Source organism: Capricornis sumatraensis, chromosome 9 (assembly GCF_032405125.1).
Source record: "Capricornis sumatraensis isolate serow.1 chromosome 9, serow.2, whole genome shotgun sequence".
Classification (NCBI taxonomy): Eukaryota; Metazoa; Chordata; class Mammalia; order Artiodactyla; family Bovidae; genus Capricornis; species Capricornis sumatraensis.
Genome location: NC_091077.1, coordinates 12,651,514 through 12,666,360, shown reverse-complemented (window position 1 = coordinate 12,666,360; position 14,847 = coordinate 12,651,514). Strand labels below are relative to the sequence as shown.

Below are 14,847 nucleotides of genomic sequence, written 5' to 3'. Positions count from 1 at the left end.
ATTATACATACAATCAATTATACATATATAATTGATTGATCAAATCAATCAATCCTAAAGGAAATCAGTCCTGAACATTCACTGGAAGGACTGATGCTGAAGCTGAAGCTCCAATACTTTGGCTATCTGATGCAAAGAACTGACTCATTGGAAAAGACCCTGATGCTGGGAAAGATGGAAGGCAGGAGGAAAAGAGAACAGAGAATGAGATGGTTGGATGGCATCACCAACTTGATGAACATGAGCTTGAGCAAGCTTCGGGAGTTGGTGATGGACAGGGGAGCCTGGCATGCTGCATTCCATTGGGTTGCAAAGAGTCGGACACGACTGAGCGACTGAACTGACTGACTGATACATATATACATATATATGCATATATCCCCTCCCTCTTGAGCCTCTCTCCCTGCTCCCATTCCACTCTTCTAGGTCGTCACAGAGCACCAGGTTGGTTTCTTGGCAGGGTGACCACAGGCTGGGTCTCAGTTTTGTCATATGTAAAACAGTGTTAATAGTGCCTGCTTCACAGGATAAAAGATGATTTACAAAGACCCCAAATAGGTCTTAATACTCAATAAACACTCCCCTTGTCTGGCTCAGCTGGTAAAGAATCCGCCTGCAATGTGGGAGACCAGGGTTTGATCCCTGGGTTGGGAAGATCCCCGGGCGAAGGGAAAGGCTACCCGTTCCAGTATTCTGGCCTGGAGAATTCCACGGACTGTACAGCCCATGAGGTTACAAAGAGTCAGACATGACTGAGTGACTTTCACTTCCTTTCACTCAATACATGTTGGGCTAAGAAGAAGAGAAATTCTTCCCATGGAACATGGTTGGGGTGATACTCGGTGTATTTCACAACCCAAGATCAGGATGGATAGTGGGGAAACTTGGAGGCACTAGGGGAGTGAGAGACCCTTTGGGCTCAGGCCACTTTACCAACCGGCAAGAAAGTAGCTTAGTACTGAGACCTCAGCCTGCACAGGTTCAAATTCCAGCTCCACCATTTCCCAGCTGGGTGACTGTGGGTAAGTCACTTTTCCACTTCATGCCTCAGTTCTCGCTTTTGTATAACAAGGATAACAACAGAACTGAACCCTCAAAGGGATGTGAGGATGAAATGAATTAATACCCGTGAAGTGGTAGGCGTTGTGCCTGGCACACAGGAAGTGTGTTAAGCTATTGGGAAATAAACGAAACAAACAAACGAACAAACCTCAAACAATGGGTGTGGCCCTGCTGGGGTGGACTAGCTGGCATCAGCCCCAGAGAGGGCTACAGACCCAAAGCCTCAGGGCAAAAAGTCACTCTTGTAAATGCAGGTAAGAGTCAGGGAATAGGTGAGATGAGCCTTCTGTAGGAAGCCCCCTTCCCTCATCCCTTACATAAAGACCCCATCCTAAGACCTCACTTGTATAAGTGTTTCTGGTGAGACAAGGGAGACAAGGGGTTCCACAGCCCTTCCTCAGCCCAAGGAACCCCCTAGACCTGTTTCCTAGATAAGATACGTAGTAGGGATGGCCATAGAACCACAGCACAGAAAAGGTTGTCACTGGAACCTCAGATGATGAGCACGGAATGCTGAAAACAGAGGATTCTGTGGTTAAGAACGGGCTTCCCAGGTGGCCCAGTGGGAAAGAATCTGCCTGCCAATGCAGGAGACACAGGTTGGATCCCTGGGTCAGGAAGCTCCCCTGGAGTAGGAAACAGTAACCTGCTCCAGTATGCTTGCCTGGAAAATTTCATGGACAGAGGAGCCTGGCAGGCTACAATCCATGGGGTTGTGAACAGTCAGAGGCTACTGAGCATGCGCTGTGATTAACAGGATGGAGACCACAGAAGTAATTTGGGGGGTGTCTTCATTCTTGTCCAGGAGTCTGAGTCTTACAACTCTGGCCTGTGAATAACCAGTATCTACATCTGTCTTTATTTTTCGGCTGCACACGCAGAATGTAGGATCTTCGTTCCCTGACCAGGGACTGCCCCACGCTCCCTGCAGTGGAAGTGTGGAGTCTCAACCTCTGGACACCAGGGAAGTCCCTCTTTGTCTTGTTTTTTTTTTTTAAATTTTCACTGTATATTGGAGTATAGATGATTTACAACTTCGTGTCTGTTTCAGGTGTACAGCAAAGTGATTCAGTTATACATACACATACAACCATTCTTTTTCAAATTCTTTTCCTATGTAGATTACTTAACAGAATATTGAGGAGAGTTCTCTGTGCTATACGGTAGGTCCTTATTGATGATTTATTTTATATACAAATATAAAATGTATTATTTTACATATAGTAACAGTACGTCTCTTTGTCTTTGAGACAATCAGTATCCGCATCTATTAACAACCTGTATTGGCACCTGTATTAATAAACTGTATTGGCCCGCTTTTGTCTCAGGACTTTCTCTGAAGCTAAGACAGACCCAGGCAGTGAATTCCCCCGTGAGAGCAGCCCTCCTCCAAAGATCGCTGGGAAGAGGTGGATGAATTCCCCAGCTCCCTGGCCCCCTCCTTCCAGGTTGCTCTGAGGTGTGAGTTCCATACAGGCTCCCAGAGAGGTTGAGCCCAGCTGCCCACCCAGGGTAACCTGCTCAACTCCTCCTTTTTCCCTGTCTCCCCACCCTTGTCCCCCACCCACATTTCCTGGAGTCACTTCCCAGATGAACTACTTGGACCTGAATCCTTATCTCAGGATCAATGTGGGGGCACTCCAAACTAAGACAGTATTCCCAGCTCTTTCCCAACTATTCCTAGGACAGAAAGTTAAAGTGCTAGTCATTTAGTCGTGTCGGACTCTTTGTGACACCATGGACTTTAGCCTATCAGGCTCCTCTGTCCATGGGATTCTCCAGGCAAAAATACTAGAGTGGGGAGCCACCCGCCATTCCTTTCTTCAGGGGATCTTCCCGACACAGGGACTGATCTCGGGTCTCCTGCACGAGTGGCTCTTTACCACCAGAGACGCCATTGCTAGGACAGAGATGCATCTATTAGACTGGGCTAACCTCCTCTTTCACCATCATCAAATGTACATCTAAACACATTGTATGTCCTGGGCAAAGCAATACTTGAGACCCTTCCTGCTTCACAGGGCTGATGCAGGAGAAAAACAGTTTAATCAAAAAATGCACACAGAGATTGAATCCATTGGGGGTGTGATGCATTCTTAGAGAGAGCAGGCAGAAACAACAGCTCTGAGGGTACACAGCAGGTAGTGTTAACTCCTCTGGGACCCAGGGAGGTTCCCACTCCAAGCTGAGGATTCATGGATGAGCAGGTGGAATCTGATCAGTGGGGGAAGTACTTTCTAGGCTGAGGAAATGGCTGAGACAGACAGCCTGGGGTGGAAAGGCAAATTCAAGGAAGGAAATGGCGCATGGTGGGGATTTGGGTGATGCCGTGAAACTGAAGTGTAGGTGGGGGCCTTGCCAAGCAACCCCAAGGAAATTTTCATTCATTTAATTATATATTTTTTCTCTTCCTCTCCCAATTTTCATTTGGATTTCTCAAACTCCATCCTGTAGATCACGAGTCTATTCTACTTTCTTCTCTCTCAGCAGGTAAAAGCCATTGTTAAGGGTGTGTGTGTGTGTGTGTGTGTGTGTGTGTGTGCGCGCGCGTGCACGCGTGCGTGCTCAGTCATTCGGTTGTGTCCTACTCTTTGTGATCCCATGGACTGTAGCTCGCCAGGTTCCTCTGTCCATGGGATTTTTCAGGCAAGAATACTAGAGTGGGTTGCTATTTCCTCCTCCAGGGGATCTTCCCCACCCACGGATCAAATCCACGTCGCCTGGACTGGCAGGCGGATTCTTCACCACGGAGCCACCTGGACAAGCATTCCGAGTTTTCATTCACTCACTTCAAAAGCATTAACTGAGCATCTACAATGTGCCAGGTCTTGGGGACACGAGTCATAGGAATCCCTATCTGTGTGTGGGAGGCTGAGAATAAACCCAGTAAATGTGCCAGATGTCAGGGTGATGAGTGCAAGGGAGAACAGCAGGGCAGGGAAGAGGGCGTGCTGGCAAAGTGGGGCAGGATGAGGGAAGCGACGACACCCATTTCAATTAGTAAAGGCCAACTGCTCTTTCCCACCTGGCTGGGAAGTAGTTCAGTGTTAAGGATGTTCAGACCAGCATCGCCCAGTAAAACTTCAAGAAGACCGTATGTTGGACATAGTGAACAGACTGGTGGTTGCCAAGGAGGGCGTGTTGGGGGAAGGATGGAGTGGGAGGTTAGGGTTAGCAGATGTAAGCTGTTATATATAGAATGAATAAACACTCTCTGTATAGCACAGAGAACTCTTCAATATCCTATGATAAACCATAATGAAAAAGCATATAAAAAAGAGAATTATATATATGTATAACTGAATCACTTTCTGTACAGCAGAAATTAACACAACATTGTAAATCAATTATATACTTCAATAAGAAAAGAAAAAAGAAAAAAAAAAAGGAAGAGCCATGTGTGAAATTTAAAACTTGCCAATAGCTACATTTAAGTCCAAAGAAACAGATGAAATTAATTTTAATAATATAGTTTATTCAACCAGGTATATCTGAAGTATTGGGCTTCCCAGATGGCTCAGTGGTAAAGATCTGCCTGCCAAGCAGAAGACATGGGTTCAATCCTGGGGTCAGGAAGGTCCCCTGGAAAAGGAAATGGCAATCCAATCCAGTATTCTTACCTGGGAAATCCCATGGACAGAGGAGCCTGGTGGGCTATAGTCCATGGGGTCACAAAGAATCGGACACGACTTAGTGACTAAACAACATCTGAAGTATTACGATTTAAATAGGCAATCACTATGAAAGACTACTCATAAGACATTTTATATATTCTTTCCTTTAGACTACGTCTTTGAAATCTGGTTAGCATATTCTACACTTATGGTACATCTCAACTCAGGTGTAGGATGGCCACACATGGCCAGTGCTGAGTGTACCAGAGAGTCAGTGGGGAAGTGCAATCTATGTGAAGTCGATCTATGCAACATCTAAGTGAAGTGAGTCACAGGAATACACCAGAGGAAAACTCTAGGCAGAAAGCCAGTGCAAAGGTCCTGAGGCAGGACCATGCCTGGTACATCAGAGGAATGGCAAGGAGGCCACACAGCTGAGTGAACCAGGGTGTCAGTGGGAGGAGATGAGGGCAGGGAGCTGCTGGAGCAGTGTGCAGGAGTCTGTGGGCCATGGTGAGGACCTGGACTTTGGTTCTGAGTAAAGCAGGAGCCAAGGAGGGTTCTGAGCATTGCAGAGACATGATCTAACTTACATATTACAATAAGATCCCTCTGGGGGTCAAGACCAGAAACTGGGAGGCTGGAAGGGGGCGGAGATGACCACCGTGGTCCAGGTGAGAGATGATGGGTTTAGATCTCGTTGTGCTGGACCCAAGGATAAGACTGAGATGAACTCAGCCTTGCCCTTAGATGACCATGCAAGTAAGTCGATGACAGATTCAAGTACAAGTCCTTCTGGCCCCAGGGCTGTCGGAGGCAGGAAGGAGGAGGAAATGAATACCGACAGGAGGGCGGGGGACAGTGTCACTGTGGAGCCCAAGTCTGAAAACGCAGCAAAGCACAAGATCTTACAAAACCTTAGACCTGGAGTTAAACCCTGACCCTGCATCTTCTCATTACCTAGCCTTTGCTCTAACTTCTCTGAGCCTCTGAAATGCAGCTAATCTGACCTCCCTCCTGCCCAGTGCAATCCTAGTGGGCACCCAAGACGGACTATCTCCTGTGCGCCTCCCTGGAAGGATGACAGGGAATTAGGAGCAGAACGGGAGGAGGGAGAGGCTTCTCAGACTGAGAATGCCCTACAGAGGCAGAAAACGTCCCTTAGGAAACATGATGGGAGGCGGGTGGGAAATCGGGGTGGGCTGGACCATTGGAGGCTGTGAACTGGAGGCGGAGGAGGTGGGTCCTGCTGTGTGGACAGTGGGAGTCATGTGAGGTTTCGGAGCAGGGAAGGGATGTGATTAGGGTTGGCGTTAGGAAGACAAGACTGACAGCTGAAAGGACAGATTGGTGGTGATGGAGGCAGGACCCAGGAGGCAGCCGCAAGAGCAGACCAGCGTAATGAGGACTAGAACTAGGGCAAAAGGCAGGGGGAGTACAAAGGAGGCCCCAGTTTATATATAGCTGCCATCGACTGCTGTGCACCAGGAAACCTGCCTGGGCTCACCAAGTGCTCCCTGCATCCAAGCCATCATTAGGAGGAGTCCCATTTTACAGATGAGGAAACTGAGGCCCAGAGAAGTTACTAAGGCGTGGAGGTCCACGCTGCCAAGTGAGAATGTGAACCCAGGACCCCAGGACTCCAGAACCCCAGTTTTCCACCTCACATGGCTTGTTGGATGGGGCAGGGCCAGTGGTGGGAAAGAAAAGGAAGGGAAGAATGGCTTTCTGATTATAAATGGACCACCAAGTGATGATCATTCATTTGTTCACAAGGCTTTGTGGAGCACCAGCCACTCAGGGAGGACCTCAGGATGCCACCATGAACAACGTGACAATGGATCACTTTGGGACAATGGGACGATACACGGTGTGTCGTGCTATGGAAAACAGTACGGCGGCCACCAGTGCTCCCAATGGAAGGATGGGGTGTGTGGTGGCAAAGAGGAATTAAGACTGGGCTACCTGCAGGATGGAATTGTCAACTGAGATGGGGAAGTGGAGGAAGGGTGAGGTTTGAAGGAAGATCAAGAGCTGAGCTGTGAGATTGGGACGGACATATACACACTGCTGCTGCCGCTGCTGCTCAGTCACATCAGTCGTGTCTGACTCTGTGTGACCCCATAGACGGCAGCCCACCAGGCTCCCCCGTCCCTGGGATTCTCCAGCCAAGAACACTGGAGTGGGTTGCCATTTCCTTCTCTAAGGCATGAAAGTGAAAAGTGAAAGTGAAGTCGCTCAGTCATGTCCAACTCTTCGAGACCCCATGGACTGCAGCCCACCAGGCTCCTCCATCCATGGGATTTGCCAGGCAAGAGTACTGGAGTGGGGTGCCATTGCTTTCTCCAATATACACACGACTCTGTATAAAATAGATAACTACTGAGAAAGTTCTGTATAGCACAGAGAACTCTACTCAAAGTTCCGTGGTGACAAAGTGGGGAGATATATATAGAGAGCAGATTCATTTTGCTGTACAGCAGAAATTAACACAACAGTGTACAGAAACTAAATTCTAATAAAAAAGTGGGGAAAGAGCTCGATTGTGGACACACTGAGTTTGGGAAGCCAGTTTTCTGTAACTCCCTCATTAAAACTTTCCAGCGGCTACCATCAAGCTTAGAAGAAAACCCAGGTCATATCATGACCACAAGACCTTGCCTGACTTGATTTCCCGACTACCCTTTCTACACTCCAGCCACCTTGGCTTTCTGTTCTTCCGACAGGCAAGTTTCCTTTCTACCATGGAATCATATGACGGCCATCTCTTTTCCTGCTAACACTTGCCTTCAACTCTCTTCCTCCTTTGCCTAGTTGGCCCTCTGCAAATCTTTCAGGCTGCAGTTTAAATTTTTCTTCTCAGAGAGGATTTCCATGTCCCCCTCTAGATAAAGAGAACTCTCTGAGATTATATTGCTTATTAAATTGCATTTATTATTTTGGGATTCCCAGGTAAAGAATCCACCTGCCAAGCAGGAGATGCAGTTTTGATCCCTGGGTCGGGAAGATCCCCTGGAGAAGGAAACGGCAACCCACTCCAGTATTCTTGCCTGGGAAATCCCATGAACAGAGGAGCCTTGTGGGCTATAGTCCATGGGGTCACAAAAGAATTGGACACGACTTAGTACCTAAACAACAACATATAAATGTTTGCTATCATCATCATTTACATTTTTATTACTTGCCCCTAAGTCATACCAGAACTGACTGATGAAGGAACCAACATTCATTAAGTTTATTCTCTTTGCCAGGTTATATGCTTGTGGCTTTAAATACTGAGGTCTCATTTTATGCCTCGGTATCTTTACCAGGTGATTGTTCTACACTCAGCTAATTGACAGGGGAACTGAGACTCTGAGGGGTGAACTACTTGCCCACAATCACACAGCTAACATGTGGTACCTGTAACCCGAGTCTGGCTTTGCCGCCTCCACTGTGCTGCCCCTGGTTAATTCCCCCACCCCACTTACCCTCTCCCAGCATCTCAGCCAAGTTTATGTCTCTGTTAACCTAAGTGTAGGAAGGATCTAGATTTTTCTCTAGCTGCCTGGAAGTCAGAATGTCAATAAATATTTGCAGAGGAGCAACTGCTCTGTGCCAGCTGGCTGAGGAGGCAAACATGTGCAAAGGCCCTGGGGCTAGAGAGAACGTACAGTGAAGAGCGGGGTTACCGATGAGGGGGAGGGGCAGAGGACAGAATATGAGAAGAAAGATATTCGTGTGGCTAGAAAACAGGGGAGAGGATGGAGGCCTCATTGACCTCACCCACCGGACCTTATTTAGAGGGAGCACCTGCCCACACTATTCACAAGGGCCGAGACATAGAAACAACCTTATTAAATGCCCACTGACAGATGTATGGATAAAGGAGCTGTGGTCCATATACACAATGGATTGTTCAGTTCAGTTCAGCCGCTCAGTCGTGTCCGACTCTTTGCGACCCCATGAATTGCAGCACGCCAGGCCTCCCTGTCCATCACCAACTCCCGGAGTTCACTCAGATTCATGTCATGAAAAAGAATGAAATAATTCCATTTACAGAAACATGGATGAACCTAGAGATGATCATACTAAGTGAATTAAGCCAGAAAGATAAATATCATATATCGCTTATATGTGGAATCTAGAAAAATGACACAAATGAACTTATTTTCAAAACAAAAATCGACCCGCCAACACAGAAAACAAACGGTTACCAAAGGGGTAAGGAGGGGAGGGATAAATTAGGAATTTGAGATTAACATATACACACGGCTATAAATAGGACAGATAACCAACAAGGGGCTCCTGTGTAGCACAAGGGACTATACTCAGTATTTTATGTGTGTGTCTTAGTGTTAGTCGCTCAGCCATGCCCGACTCTTTGCGGCCCCATGAACTGCAGCCTACCAGGCTCTGCTGTCCATGAGATTTTCCAGGCCAAGGATACTGGAGTGGGTTGCCGTTCACCTCTAAATGAAAAGAATCTGATAAAGAATATACATACGTACATATATATGTATGACTGAATCACCTTGCTGTATCCTTGAAACTAACACAACATTGTGAATCAACTATAATTCTATAAAATTTTTAAAAACTTGACATACAGAACAAACATATGGATATCAAAGAGGGAGGTAAGGGTGGAATGGAGTGGGAAATTGGGGTTGACATGTATACACTACTATGTATAAAATAGGTAACTAATGTGCATGTGTGCTAAGTCACTTCAGTCGTGTCTGACTGTGCAACCCTATGGACTGCAGCCCACCAGGCTCCTCTGTCCATGGGATTCTCCAGGCAAGCATACTGGGGTGGGTTGCCATGCCCTCCTCCAGGGGATTCTCCTGACGCAGGATTGAACCCGCCTCTCTTATGTCTCCTGCATTGGCGGGTGAGTTCTTTACTGCTAGCGCCACCTGGGAAGCCCAACTAATGAGAACCTATTGCACAGCACAGAACTCTACTCAGTGCTATGTGGTGACCTAAATGAAAAGGAAATCCAGGGAAGAGGGGATATATGTATATGTATAGCTGATTCAAGGCTATGGTTTTTCCAGTGGTCATGTATGGATGTGAGAGTTGGACTATAAAGAAGGCTGAGCGCAGAAGAATTGATGCTTTTGAACTGTGGTGTTGCAGAAGACTCTTGAGAGTCCCTTGGACTGCAAGGAGATCCAACCAGTCCATCCTAAAGGAGATCAGTCCTGGGTGTTCATTGGAAGGACTGATATTGAAGCTGAAACTCCAATATTTTGGCCACCTGACACGAAGAGCTGACTCATTCGAAAAGACCCTGATGCTGGGAAAGATTGAGGGCAGGAGGAGAAGGGGACGACAGAGGATGAGATGGTTAGATGGCATCACTGACTCAATGGACATGAGTTTGGGTAAACTCCGGGAGTTGGTGATGGATAGGGAGGCCTGGCATGCTGTGGTTCATGGGATCGCAAAGAGTCGGACACGACTGAGTGACTGAACTGAACTGAACTGAATAGCTGATTCACTCTGCTGGACAGCAGAAACTATCATAACTGCAAAGCAACTATACTCCAATAAAAAAGAAAAACCCATGCAGATAAAAGAAAATATTAAAATAAACAGACTTGCTTTATACAAACATAAATTAAAGAAGCATCTGCCCCACAGATCCAGTCCAATCCCTGAGATAAGTATTTGGAGCATAACTGTTTTCCCCTGCAGTCTATATTCTTGCTATTGGTAGATTTTGCAAATCTTCTTCAAGTTTATTCTTATATCACCTGGCTTTTAGCTTCTCTTGGAAAAACTATTTCTAAAATTCCTTTTCTAAACCCTCAAATGCAGAGTCAAGATCTGGTCTGTGCAACGCACCTTTCTTCTTCATTTGTTCATTCATTCATCCTTTCATCCCCACGTTTTACTTTCATCCCCCCGCCCCGAGAAAACGGATACGTTTAATTTGGTCTTATTGGAGTGCATTCTTGTAAAACATGCGCTTTATTTTGAACACATGTATTTTAAGTTTACATCAACGGCAACTGTCAGGACTATTCTCTTTTTTCTATTTTCACCCAGAACAGCAGACGTGCAGTTTGAGGTTCTCGCTGGGCCCGGGAGCTGCCGAAGTGCACCCGTCACATCCCACCTGCCCGTCCCCCAGGCACAGACACCAGGTGGCCTTCAGCTCATCCTCCACAGATGGTGCTGGAGCGAAAAACCTCATACCCACTCCTTATAAAACAAATAAAAGTCTCACGGAGACTTTCGAGCCTGAGAGCATAAGTGCCCCTGGGTCTGGACTTAACTGGACCAATCACCGCTGATCATCCTCTGCAGTGGCCGCTCAGGCCACGCCCCCATGAGGGGGAGGAGCTTCCTCTGTCGCCACAACCGGCTGACCCCTTAACCACCTTTCTAATTTTTTCCACTCTAAGAGGCATACAGAGACACTCACTGTTTTAATTTTCATTTTCCTGATTACAAGTGGTTTTGAATACCATGTCATCTACTGATTAGCTTTTCAGACTTTTATTCCCTAAACGGTCTGATCACATTTTTTGCCTGCTTTCCTCTTGGGGTTGCTGTGCTATTTTTGTTTTTCATTATTATTATTATTTGTATTTTTACTGAGGTTGAGTTGATTTACAATGTTGTATTAATTTCTGCTATAGAGCAAAGTGATTCAGTTAAACATAAATATATACATTCTTTTTTGTATTCTTTTCCATTTTGTTTTTTTACAGGATATTAAATATCGTTCCCTGTGCTATACAGTAGGACCTTGTCCTTTATCCATTCTATGTATAATAGTTTGCATCATCTGGTCCCAAACTCCCAATCCAACCCTCCCCTGCCCACCCCTCCTTAGCAGGCTTAGCAGGGTTTCTGTGTTACTGTTGTTGACAATTCCCCCCATGGGCTTCCCAGGTGGCTCAGAGGTAAAGAATCTGCCTGCCAATGCGGGAGACCGGGTTGGATTCCTGGGTTGGGAAGATCCCCTGGAAAACAAATGGCAATCCACGCCAGTATTCTTGCCTGGGAAATCCCATGAACAGAGAAGCCTGATGGGCTACAGCCCATGGGGTCACAAAAAAGTCAGTCGTAACTTAGCAACTAAACAACATTTCCCTCCTATAGTCTTATTGACACTGGCCAGTATGGTAGCCACTGGCTGCATGTGGCTATTGAGCTCTTGAAATGTGGCCATTATGACTAAGGGACTGAGTTTTAAATTGTATTTACTTTCAATTCATTCCATTAAAAATAGTCACCTGTCATAGAGAACAGATTTGTGACTGTCATGGGGTCGCTAAGAGTCAGACATGACTGAGCGACTTCACTTTGACTTTTCACTTTCATGCATTGGAGAAGGAAATGGCAACCCTCTCCAGTATTCCTGCCTAGAGAATCCCAGGGATGGGGGAGCCTGGGGGGCTGCCATCTAAGAGGTCGCAGAGAGTCGGACACGACTGAAGCGACTTAGCAGCAGCAGCAGCAGCAGCAGGGGAAGTGGGGATAGGGAGGGATGGATAAGAAGCTTGGGATTAGCAAGCGCAAACTGTTGCATATAGACTGGATAAACGAGGCCTTAGTGTATCGCACAGGGAACTATATTCACTAGCCTGTAATAAACCATAGGAAAAGAAAAAAATTGTAAATAGCTGCATGTGCCTAGGAACTATCATAGCGAACAGCTGTTAGCTATTAATTGCTGCTCACTTTTTTCCTTTCATCCTATGCACTATTTAGAAACACTACTTTAGTTCTTACCGCATGTCAGGTTTTTTTTATTTCCTTGAGGGAGTAAGAGACTCAATTTTACTTTTAAATTCATAAAACAAGCATTACATTTTATCAGATGTTTTGGGGAGAAAGCAGTATAAAATATATCACTGAGATAACCTTTATTCTGTAATCATTTATATGGACTATTTTCTTAAGTCTTAATTGAACTTGTTACAATACTGCTTCTGTTTTATGGCTGCAAGGGATGTGGGATCTTAGTTCCCTGACCAGGGGTCAAACCCATACCCCCTGGGTTGGAAGACTTAATCTCAACCACTGGACCATCAGGGAGGTCCCTATTCTGTAATCATTTAAAAGTCTACAAAAATACTTTATTTAAATATGGCTCTGACAGAATCATCTTAAAACAACCTAATATTAAAAAACTGAGCATACACATTTAGGGTCAAAATAACCTTAATTACAATTTATTTGAAACAACCCAATCAAAAAGTGGGCAGAAGACCTAAACAGACATTTCTCCAAAGAAGAGACATAGATGGCTAATAAACATATGAAAAGATGCTCAATATCGCTCATTATTAGAGAAAAGCAAATCAAAACTACAATGAGGTATCATCTCACACCGGTCAGAATGGCCATCATCAAAAAGTCTACAAACAATAAATGCTGGAGAGGGTGTGGAGAAAAGGGAGCCCTCTTACATTGTTGATGGGAATGCAAACTAATACAACCACTATGGAGAATAGTGTGGAGATTCCTTAAAAAAACAAGGAATAAAACTACCATATGACCCAGCAATCCCACTACTGGGCATATACCCTGAGGAAATCAGAATTGAAAACGACACATGTATCCCAGGGTTCATTGCAGCAGTATTTACAAGAACTAGGACATGGAAGCAACCTAGATGTCCATTGGCAGATGAACAGATAAGGAAGTTGTGGTACATACATACAATGGAATATTACTCAGCTATAAAAAGGAACACATTTGAGTCAGTTCTAATGAGGTGGATGAACCTAGAGCCTGTTATACAAAGTGGAGTAAGTCAGACAGAGAAAGACAAATATCATATATTAATGCATATATATGGAAGCTAGAAAGACAGTACTGATGATCCTATGTGCAGGGCAGTGAAGGGGACACAGACACAAAGAACAGACTTTTGGACACAATGGGGGAAGGAGAGGGCGGGCTGATTTGAGAGAGGAGCATTGAAACATTTACATCACCATATGTAAAACAGATCGCCAGTGGGAGTTCGATGTGTATGATTCAGGGAGCCCAAAGCCAGTGCTGTGTGACAACCTGGAGGGATGGGGTGGGGAGGGAGGGGGGTTCAGCAGGGAGGGGACACATGTCTGCCTATGGCCAATTCATGCTGATGTGTGCTAAAAACCATCACAACATTGTCAAGTGTTAGTCACTCCGTTGTGTCTGACTCTTTGTGACCCCAAGGACTAGCTCGCCAGGCTCACCTGTTCATGGAATTCTCCAGACAGAAATACTGGAGCAGCTAGCCAGTCTCTTCCCCAGGGAATCTTCCCAACCCAGGGACTGAACCTGGGTCTCCTGCATCACAGCCAGGTATTTTACTATCTGATCATTTATTTATTTACTTTCCTACCAGGGAAGCCACCATAAAGTCACTATCTTTCAATTAAAATAAATAAATTAATTAGTTAAAAACGTGTTTGATAAACAACAAGGATTTACTGTATAGAACGGGGAACTATATTCAAGATCTTGTAATAAACTGTAGTGGAAAATAATTGAAAAAAGAATGTAGATATATACCATATATGCATAACCAAATCACTGTGTTGTATACTCAAAACCAACACAGCATTATAAATGAACTCCACCTCAACAAAAAATTTCTTTGCATTTATTTGTGACCTAAAGTAACATCCACCACTGTCACTTAATCTTAAATGTTTAAGTATCCAAGAAAGAAGAAAACGGCACTGTCATTTCTCATTAATTCACTCAGCATTTGAGAACCTAGCAACGTGGTTTACATCATGAGTCAAAGAAATCCTTTTGGCATTAAATTAAATTATTACAAAAAGACAGCATACGGTTACTATATTTCAACTACACTTGAGTTCAGGTGTTATTTTAAATGATTGTAAGGGACTTCCCTGGTGATCCAGTGGTTGAGAATCTGCCTTCCAATGCAGGGGACACAGGTTCGATCCCTGGCCAGGGAACTAAGATCTCACATGTTGTGGGGCAACTGAGTCCGTGCTCCACAACAAGAGAAGCCCCTGCACCACAATGGAGACCCAGTACAACCAAAATAAAAATAAAATAAAATTTACATAAAGAAATATGATTACAAATATTAATTTATTTCAGACTCCTAACACCCTGTTAGTTGATGCTATTCTTTGCATTTTATTGATGAGAAAACTGAGGCACAGAGAGGTGAAGTAACTTGCTCAAGGATTCGTAG

At 45.2% G+C, this 14,847-nt stretch overlaps 1 protein-coding gene across 3 annotated transcripts in view; it reads right to left on the bottom strand.

The window, feature by feature from the left end:
• Positions 1-14,847, bottom strand: part of CACNA1A (calcium voltage-gated channel subunit alpha1 A) — a 248,549-nt gene that overhangs the window by 134,745 nt on the left and 98,957 nt on the right. The window lies entirely within an intron of this gene.